Raw genomic sequence first — 9192 nt, forward strand, 5'->3', positions numbered from 1 at the left:
ATCATATCACCACCATATGAATTTCTGACAATATAAATATGAATTGTATCGTATTATCGTGAACGATACAATATGGCACACCCCTGCTTTAACTAAATAATTTGCAGTGGTCCAGCCTATCGTATACTATCTTTCAGTTAAACTGACTATAGTAATTTAAAAAGTCTCCTATAGACAGCCGTCAGTCCTGTTGATAGAGAATAAATTCTATTCTATACATCTGCTAAATGTGATAATTAACAGCTTATCTAACCAAATGAATTGAGGCCTTGAGTCCAGGAAGATTTAACATAAAAGTATATTTAATACCATACATTCTCTGCAATACATGTATATTGACAGAGGGCTGAACCTCAATGTACACAATTCTGATATGTCATACAGAGTCAAATATTCAGCCGCGTTCCTGTAAACCTCTGAATACATGAGCTGATCTGTTTAACAGAGCCAAATGGAGACTTGAGTCACAGATTAGAGGAGACAGACCAGCAGAGTTCAACTTCATGTGGCTCAATATGTACAAATAATTAAGGCTAAATGAAGCGTATTCCTGGTTTTGTTAAAGATGTTGTTGATGCCATAAAGCGAGTCTCACGTGGTCCGACCCATCTTACGTCAGCACGCTTCCAGCGAGGGAGGGTCTGAATCACAAGTCAGCATTTCCAGATTTTCCCATTAGAAATTCCCTGGCAAAATCTGATTGGCTGCGCTGTTTACGGAAGTCCGGCTCGCTGCGTGCATTGGTGCATCATTCAAAATGTACCACCTCACGAGTTGCGTGACGCCGTCCGTGGTTGGTCAATTCATATATCTGTCACACATTTTGTTTTGGTCTCTAACCACTTTTCAAGAGGTGTGCACCAGACCTATACTGTATATCTCTCTACGGCTGGCTACTGCGAGACTACCACAAAAGTGATGCCCATCTCCTGCACTGGCATCCTTGTGATAAGGAGGCGGAGCTACATGTGTCAGAGCCATGTGAAATGACCAACACCTCTCCAAGTTAGGTAGGCTAATGGTCCTCCTTACTCCCTGAAGTCAAGCATTAGAAGTTAAGTCACAATGTACAAATATACTGGCCCATTTTTGGGTGAACTAAATATGCAGCGAGAGTAGTCTTACATGTCACTGTTTATAACACAGGGCGTTTATCTGGACGGGCCCATTAAAAAAGAGATTGGGGTGGGGCATAAATTAAGAGTATACCCACTTCTCCAGGGATCACACAGCACTGCCGATTGTTAAGAGTTATTAAAGTCCCCAATGTGAACACATAACTTTTGCTCCCTAGACAACAGAGTATCTTTCATGACGACCTCATGCTGCACCAGTAGGCCTAAATATACATTTCCAACCAGTAAAAGCATCTGATTTTTGGAACAGGCCCGCCCCTCCCATCAAAAGGAATCCTCTCCCTGACTCATATTTCATTGGTTTAGACTGTTGAATGATCTCTAACTGCATTACACCGCTGCCCATCAAAGGTTTGGGCACACCAGATTGTATGTTTTTCATTATCTTAATGCTATTTTGATCTAAAGGCGTATGCTTAGATGCTTGAAATGAGTTTCTTTATACAAATGTAAACAGTGAAGTAGATGCCTGCAGCCTATGTATGAATTTATTTCTATAGCCTAGCAAAGGATGACTCCTAAAGAAAAATATTTCAATCAGGAGAGACACATTAAAAATGGGGGGGGGGGGGATCAGAACAATGATTTACTAACAATGATTAAGTTAGCTACATGAGCCTTTCGGCAACATTAGAATATCTTTGGTGATTAGACTCCATCAGCATGATAATGACGTCATGATCAGCAGGGGTAGTGCAGCCAGGAGTAGGATTGAATATCCCCTCCGTGGAGTCTAGACCTGGTGCTGGTGGAGGTGAGGTCTTGGTCTTGATGGAGAGGGCTTCTGAAGGGAGGTGAATGGGGTGGAGGAGGGTCGCAGAGGATGCACTGAAAGACAGCAGCAGACAGCACAAGAGGAGAGGGCGTCTTTTAACTTTGACAGCTAGGTGATGATAGACTGAATAGGAAGGTGTGTCTTACTCTCATTGTTTAAGCAAAATGTTACCGCTCTTGAACAGCTGACGCCAGTTAGAGCAGGAAAAAGGGGGAGAATGAATTATTGAGGGGAGTGAATGAATGAGTGGGCGTGACAGCTAAGAGGTCTCTCTTTTAGAACTTCCGCTAAGCTCCATAAGATAGTTTTGTTATTTACCACTGTTTTTGGTTACTGCATAATTCCAATTGTGGTATTTACAGTTTTGATGGCTTTACTATTATTCTAAAATGTGGAAAATAGAAAAAGAAATAATGGGGTGTGTCCAAACTTTTGACGCCCCAACCTGTTTCAACAGCGTCAAATCAAGGAAGTAAAATGCTGTTTCATGGGGTCTTAATGCAAGTCATACATTAACATGGTCATTTGAATGTGGTTCTCAGGTTGAGGAGAATAAACTCTGAAGTAGTGCGCTGCTGTTGGTGCTTGGGAAAGTTTTGGAGGGTGTAAAACAAACCCCCAGTTGAAAATGCTCTTGGGAGGCTGCTGTGTTTGCCCTCATTTTTATTTTCCTTTTTCAATCCATCACTCCGCAGGACATTCTTCTTGTGCCTCTCCCCTACTGTTTCCCATAGCTGTGGACAGTTGATGACAAAAAGAAAGTCATTCTCAAGACGTTGAGAGACGATGGGAGATTGTGGCAGCAGCTCTGGTAAATCACTTCAAATATTTTAAGCTGTCCCGATCCAAATGTTGCATCAGCCACACACAATACTGCAATTTCCAAGCAGGACAAAAACCTCATATGACATTGAATTTGCAATTATAAGTAAGCTTACTCTGTGATTTCACAAGAGGTTAGAGGGCTGCGAATGCCCAATTGTTGAATTGAATAAAATCCACTGCAAACTAGCTAAAACTGCAGAGCCGAGCAGACTCAGAAGAGCAGAATGTGCTTTTCTCTTCAACTCATTCCAACCCATTCTTTTTTTATGTCGCAATGTAAACGCAGCATTAGCACGTCCAGAGCTCTGCATGTAGCCTACTGTAGACTGAGACTGGGCCTTCTGCTATTCAAATAATAGCCTTCATTATGATTATAAAACACACGCGCGCGCACCTACACACACACACACACACACACACACACACACACACACACACACACCTACACACACACTCTCTAACACACACTCGCACACCTACACACACTCTCTCACACACGCACCTACACACACTCTCTCTCTCACACACACACACACACTCATCCTGTTTTACCAGTTGTCTTGTGAATGTTGACAATTCAAATAGTCCCCTTTGGTCTGCTTCCAAGAGCTTGCTTCTCTCGCTCTGTCTCTCTCTCTATCTCTCTCTCTCTCTCTCCCTCTGTCTCTCTCAGTCACACACAAAAACAATAAACTACACTCTCCCTCTTTCCCTGTGCCTCGCCCTCTTTCCCTTGCTCTCCTTCGACACACATTTACCAGTCTCTCTCTCTCTCTCTCTCTCTCTCTCTCTCTCTCTCTCTCCAAACCGAATTGGACCTGAGCACCTGTTTACACTTGACCTTGATCTTGATGGGGTTGAGTCTGGGTTGCCTGAACTGAACTGGACTTTCATTTTCTTTAATTAACCATAATAATCCACTTAGTGCAGCCTCTAGTTTCCCCCACAGTACTTGGCTCAGTTTCCAAACAGCATCTTAGCATTAAATATCATCTGGGTCCCACTGGAACTCGTATGGACAGAGATGATGCTCATGCCAACATGCCTTTTGGAAACCCTGACAAAGGAGGAGAAATTAAAGCGACATTTCACTTTGAAAACAACATTTTCATTTTCCTGTATCGTCCATTTTGGCAAGACGCCACGAATTGTTGGCCTGTGACATTTTCTAGAATGTATTTTCACCACTTGAGGTATTCAAGGCTTTCTTTCTAAAGTACGCCAGAAAAAGGATTTTGCTGTATGCTTTGGTCTGTGTCAAAGTATAAGAGGAGTTTCATTCTATAATAAGATATCCACCATTTGACAACTCTGACTCATCTGCTCTTACACAATCCTTTTTGGCATGAAGCATATCATGGGTTACTAATCAAGTTATGAGTCATCTTAAGACCTTTGCTTACAAAAGTTATGTTTTTAAAAAGAAAATCATATGCGTTGTTTTTTGTTTTTTTGTTTTTTTACCTCTACCAAGGAGGTTATGTTTTCGCCCCTGTGGGTTTGTTTGTTTGTCTCTCTGTTTGTCAGCAGGATATCTCAAAAGCATAATTTAATATATTTCCATGAAACATGGTGGACAGATCGGCCTCGGGACACAGCAAACAGCAGTAACTGAGTGTTTTTAAGAGTCTAAGGTCATGACTGGGGGTTGGATTTCATGGCAACAGAAATCCTGCCCATGAATTCCATTAAATGATGCACTATCTACTTCTGTAGCAAGGATACTTTAGCTAGGTTTTACCACTCATACTCCTGCTGTCTGGCGTTGTAGGGCAGCATGAGCTCTGGTTTGAGCATTGGTTGAGAGGTGGAGAGAGATGAGGTCTGGATTGATGAGAGTCAGCTAGCGGCACCTGAACCCCATTACCCCTCTGTTATATATCCCCGTGCTCGGTGTCAGTAGGTAGAGCAGGCTTGTAAGAGCAAATACCAGGAGCTGTGAGACCAACACCCACTGACAGAACCCGAGTGGTGCTGCCAAAGTGTCTGTTTGTATTATTTCTCACAAGTTGTCTTTCTCTATTGCACTCTAGAGTGCTACAGTGAACAACCGGCAGGATAATAACTGTAAATATTATATTATCATACCTATTATCATACCATACGCATACTTTTAAATAGTATGCGTTCATGTTTTATTAAAGGCCTGACTTCCATGCACCATACATCCGGATGGTACTCACTATAGTGTGTAGTACACTATAAATTTGCATCATAAATGTTTATATCTAAAAACAATAATGTCTTTTAATTGGGAAAATGAGTTTTTGCAAAAGTATCCTATTTTATTATCATTGCCACATCTGACACATTTTACAACTTGTATACCATGAATCCATATCAAAAAGATTTACATGTACTAAAGGCAGGTAAACAATTTATCTACTTTTTTTTGGGGGGGGAGGGGGTTATAATTCGTTTGTTTTTTTATGCCTTTTCGTAAACTCTTCTTTTAGATAAGTGCCATAAAAATATACTTATTATTATTATTATTATTATTATTATTGTTGTTGTTACTATTGTTATTGTTATTATTATTATTATTATTATTTTTTTTATTATTATTATTATTATTATCATTTCAAGCTCAGGTCTACAGTAGCCTACTAGGACCAGCTAGTCTATAACTTCATTGTGCCACAGGGATCCCCATCCATACATTGCCAGCCCTAATTAATGTAGGATCTCCTATCTCCAGCTCCTTCATAAAACATGAGGGAAATTAATGACGGTCAGACACTCACTCAGACACATGAATACATGCACACACACACACACACACACACACACACACACACACACAATAACCGAGCACACACTTTTAACAACATTTCCTTTCAATATTCATGGCTTTACGTAACCTTTACGTAACTATGGGACATGTGTACACGTTTCTACGTGTGTGGGTGCACATGCACGTGTGTGTATGTGCATGCATGGGCGTGTACGTATTTGTGTGTGGATGCATGTGGTTGTGTGTGTGTGTGTGTGTGCGCGTGTGTGTGTGTCTGTGTGTGTGTGTGTGTAGTTTAGGCCTTTTCTCTGTAGTTTGCCTCATTATGAGAAAGCTCTTTAATGTCTGCCTCCCAGTGGAGAGGGGAAGGGAGTGTGAACGTGTTATTGCAGAGAGAGAGAGAGAATCTTAGGGAGGGAGCCAGACAGACACTCACGCTCGCGCAGTATGATCTCTCAGATGATGACACCCCATATTTGCCTTGCTAGCACTCGTGCGAGCATCCAGGCATGTGACCTCAGCACTATATAGCTGCTGATGACGGGGGGAAGAGTGATTGGGGTATTTTACTTAAGAGGATAATATGGATCAGGGGGGAAGTGGAAGTGGAGGTGGAAGGGGAGGGTGGGGTGTGGAGTTATGAGATAAGAGGACGAGGTGATGTGCGTGGATGAAGGGAAGGAGGGGACAGAAAGCTACAAGCTAGGCAGTGAAGAAAGGATGCTGAGGAGGAGTGACGGCAGGCGAGGAAAAGACCAAGGCTGCTCCTGTCAAACCCCGACTGTACGCAGCAGTGACTGGAGAGCCCTCAGGATTGTAAGGGTGTGTGTGTGTGTGTGTGTGTGTCTGGGCATGCTCTGTTGGCCACTGATAACCCCACAGCAGAACTGTCACAGTCACGCTCTCACTCACAGTCACAGCAGTGCGGTCACAGTCTGAGCGTGTGTGTGTGTGTGTGTGTGTGTGTATGTGTGTGTGTGTGCATGCGCGCGCGCGTGTGTCTGTCCATCTGCCTCTCTCTCTCTCTCAGTCTGCCTGCCTCTACCTCAGTCTGTTACCATCATTTCTTGATACCTCCACAGTATCAGCAGCGGTGATTTAGGTCGCTCCAGCGGAGGCCCACAGATCAGGACAAACACCTCAGTGTATCCTGCTCCTAATAGGAGCCTCGTGGCCATTTCTCCTGCACAATAGCTGACCAGCCAGCTGGAGTGGCAGGAGGCGCCTTGGTGGACTGTCGCTGGACCAAAACCGAAAATAGAGAAGAGAACCCTGAGGATCTGAAGGTGTTAGTTGCGTTACTTGGCGGCTGCAGAACTTTTCTCCCTCTAGTGTGTCCCTCTAGTGTGTGTGTGTGTGTGTGTGTGTGTGCATGTGCTTGTGCTTGTGTGTTGTGTGTCTAACCACCATCGCACTGGATGTGGTCCCTAGTTGAAGATGCCCGATTAATATTCGTGTTTTTCTTTCAATCAAAAATAGACGGGACAAAATTAGAAATCAAAGCGATATGTAGGCTCCAGTTTCATTCAGTGGTTTTGTTTTCCTGACATCAATTGTTTTGCAACTTCTACCACAGCTGATGATGGAGATCGATGTAAATTACTCTAATTGTGTCTGTTTCACAGGTGGAGCAGAGGCTAAAAGAAACTACATGTGTGGTAGCCTGTAGATTTCATATTTAGAGCTCCCATTCTTCATATTTTTGGTTGGATGGCACCAGCGGGGCCAGACCTACAAATAGGAATGATGATGAATGACTGACTGAGTGAGTGACTGAGTGATGAAGTTACACCATTGATGTAAGCTTGTTTCGTTTGCGACACTTGGCGCATGTGCAGCACCGTAGGCTAAAGCGATGGCTAGTGAGACCAGCTGCTAACCGTTAGCTCAAGATTCAAGATATTTATTGTCACTCCGTTGTACAACACGTGAAATTCTTATGCTAGGGGGCTCCATTAAAAGACATAGTGCAAGTACAGTAGGTACATAATCACAACACTAATATATTACATAATACATAAATAAGGCAAACAGTGAAAACACAATAATAGAAATAAAATAGAATAGGCTAAATAAAATAGCATCACTTGTCAGTAGTCAGGGCAAGTTGTGCAGCAGCAATACATTCAGGCGGTGTCTCGTCATAGACGCGGGGTCAATGGGTCAGCGTGGGGGAAATCCTGTTTTCCCCCACGGCCACACACACACGTTACCGGAAGTAACATGACCGACTATCTATGTGCAAATGGCAATACTATAGAATTAGCTATTGCACTCAGTCAAGGTCAACCTTAAAGTCAACATTAGCTACAGATCGCTAGTGGTTACCAGAGCAGTTTGCAAAACCAACACCAAATCATCTAAAGAAAGGGGAAGGGGTTAAGCTCACTGGACATGCGCTCTCCTCAACGCGCCATTCTCCTTGACCTTCGCTCTCCTGCATGCTCTCCGGCCGCCTGGAAGGGACCAGGAGAACGGAGCATCGAGGAGATGCAGCGTCCAGCAGAAGAGATTGGGAAACGATGGAGAGGAGTAAACGACAGGGAGAGGACACAGGGACCGCAGGCCAGCCAGCAGGCGACCAACACCAGTGAGAAGCGGAGGGTGGCCCATCAAAGGACATTGGCACCGGGAAGGACGCACCAGCAGGCGACCAACAACCGAGCCAAGCCAGCGTCACCTCGTCACTGTTAAGTAGGCCTACGGCCAAAGACCCCCCTCTGATCATTTCAAGGCTGTGAAGACTCTACTCCTCTTCCAAAAAGAGAAAAGACTTTTAAGCTGTTTATTTAAGGGACACTAGAGCTTCATAACTTTTATAGTTTTAGTATTGTATTTTTTATTTTTTTACAGATTGTATTTATTATTTTTGGGTAATAAACTTGACCGATCTTATGGTTTTGGCAGCTTGGTTGCCTCAGTGTCGCTCCCTACCCAATCCAACGAACAAATAACCCTTTTTTTAATATAAATCATTTGTTTAAGAGAGAGATGCTAAGAAACGTGTTTAAAGTTTTGTTTTTGTTTTTAATTGAGCTCCCCATTGTACTTGGCCAATTCCCCGTTAGGGTGTCCCGGTCATTGCTCCACCCCCCTCTGCCAATCTGGGGAGAGTTGTAGACTAGGACATGTTTCCTCTGATACATGTCACCAGTCGCTTCTTTTCACCTGACAGTGAGGAGTTTCTCTCCCCACTGCACATTTGGCATTCTGCAGGCATGATGCTCGTTGTGTTCTGGTATGATTAGGGACATCTTTTTTGTTTTGTTTTTTTCCCATGAATTATAAATCACCTCCATTTCAGGAGCTCATTTCCTCTCCCTGTTCACAGGCCAGTTGACAAAGCATCCTAGCCTATATGTCAGCAACAGTTCACTGATTAGCAAACAGTTCGACAGCCCAGTGTCGACAGCGCAGCCAGAGGAGCCTGTCCTGCTGCTCTGGTTCTGGTCAGAGCGCCGCGGGTTTGATTGTCTTAACTGCAAGACATTTTTCAGCCTCCATGGCTGCTCACTTACAAATAGCTCCCTGTAGTCCCAAACTATTGGACGGTCTGTTCTGTGGATCAAAGGGCTCCTGAATCTATTTCAGGGCCTTTGCTGCATGTTGTCATCTTTCATCTTTGCCATGTCTCTCGATGTACACAATCTGTTACAACCCTGAGCAAAGATGTAAAGTCACACACCAAAGTTCAAATTAAAACAATTTATTACCTAAAACTA

The sequence above is a fragment of the Poromitra crassiceps genome (assembly GCF_964638095.1).
Source record: "Poromitra crassiceps genome assembly, chromosome: 3".
NCBI classification, from domain to species: domain Eukaryota; kingdom Metazoa; phylum Chordata; class Actinopteri; order Beryciformes; family Melamphaidae; genus Poromitra; species Poromitra crassiceps.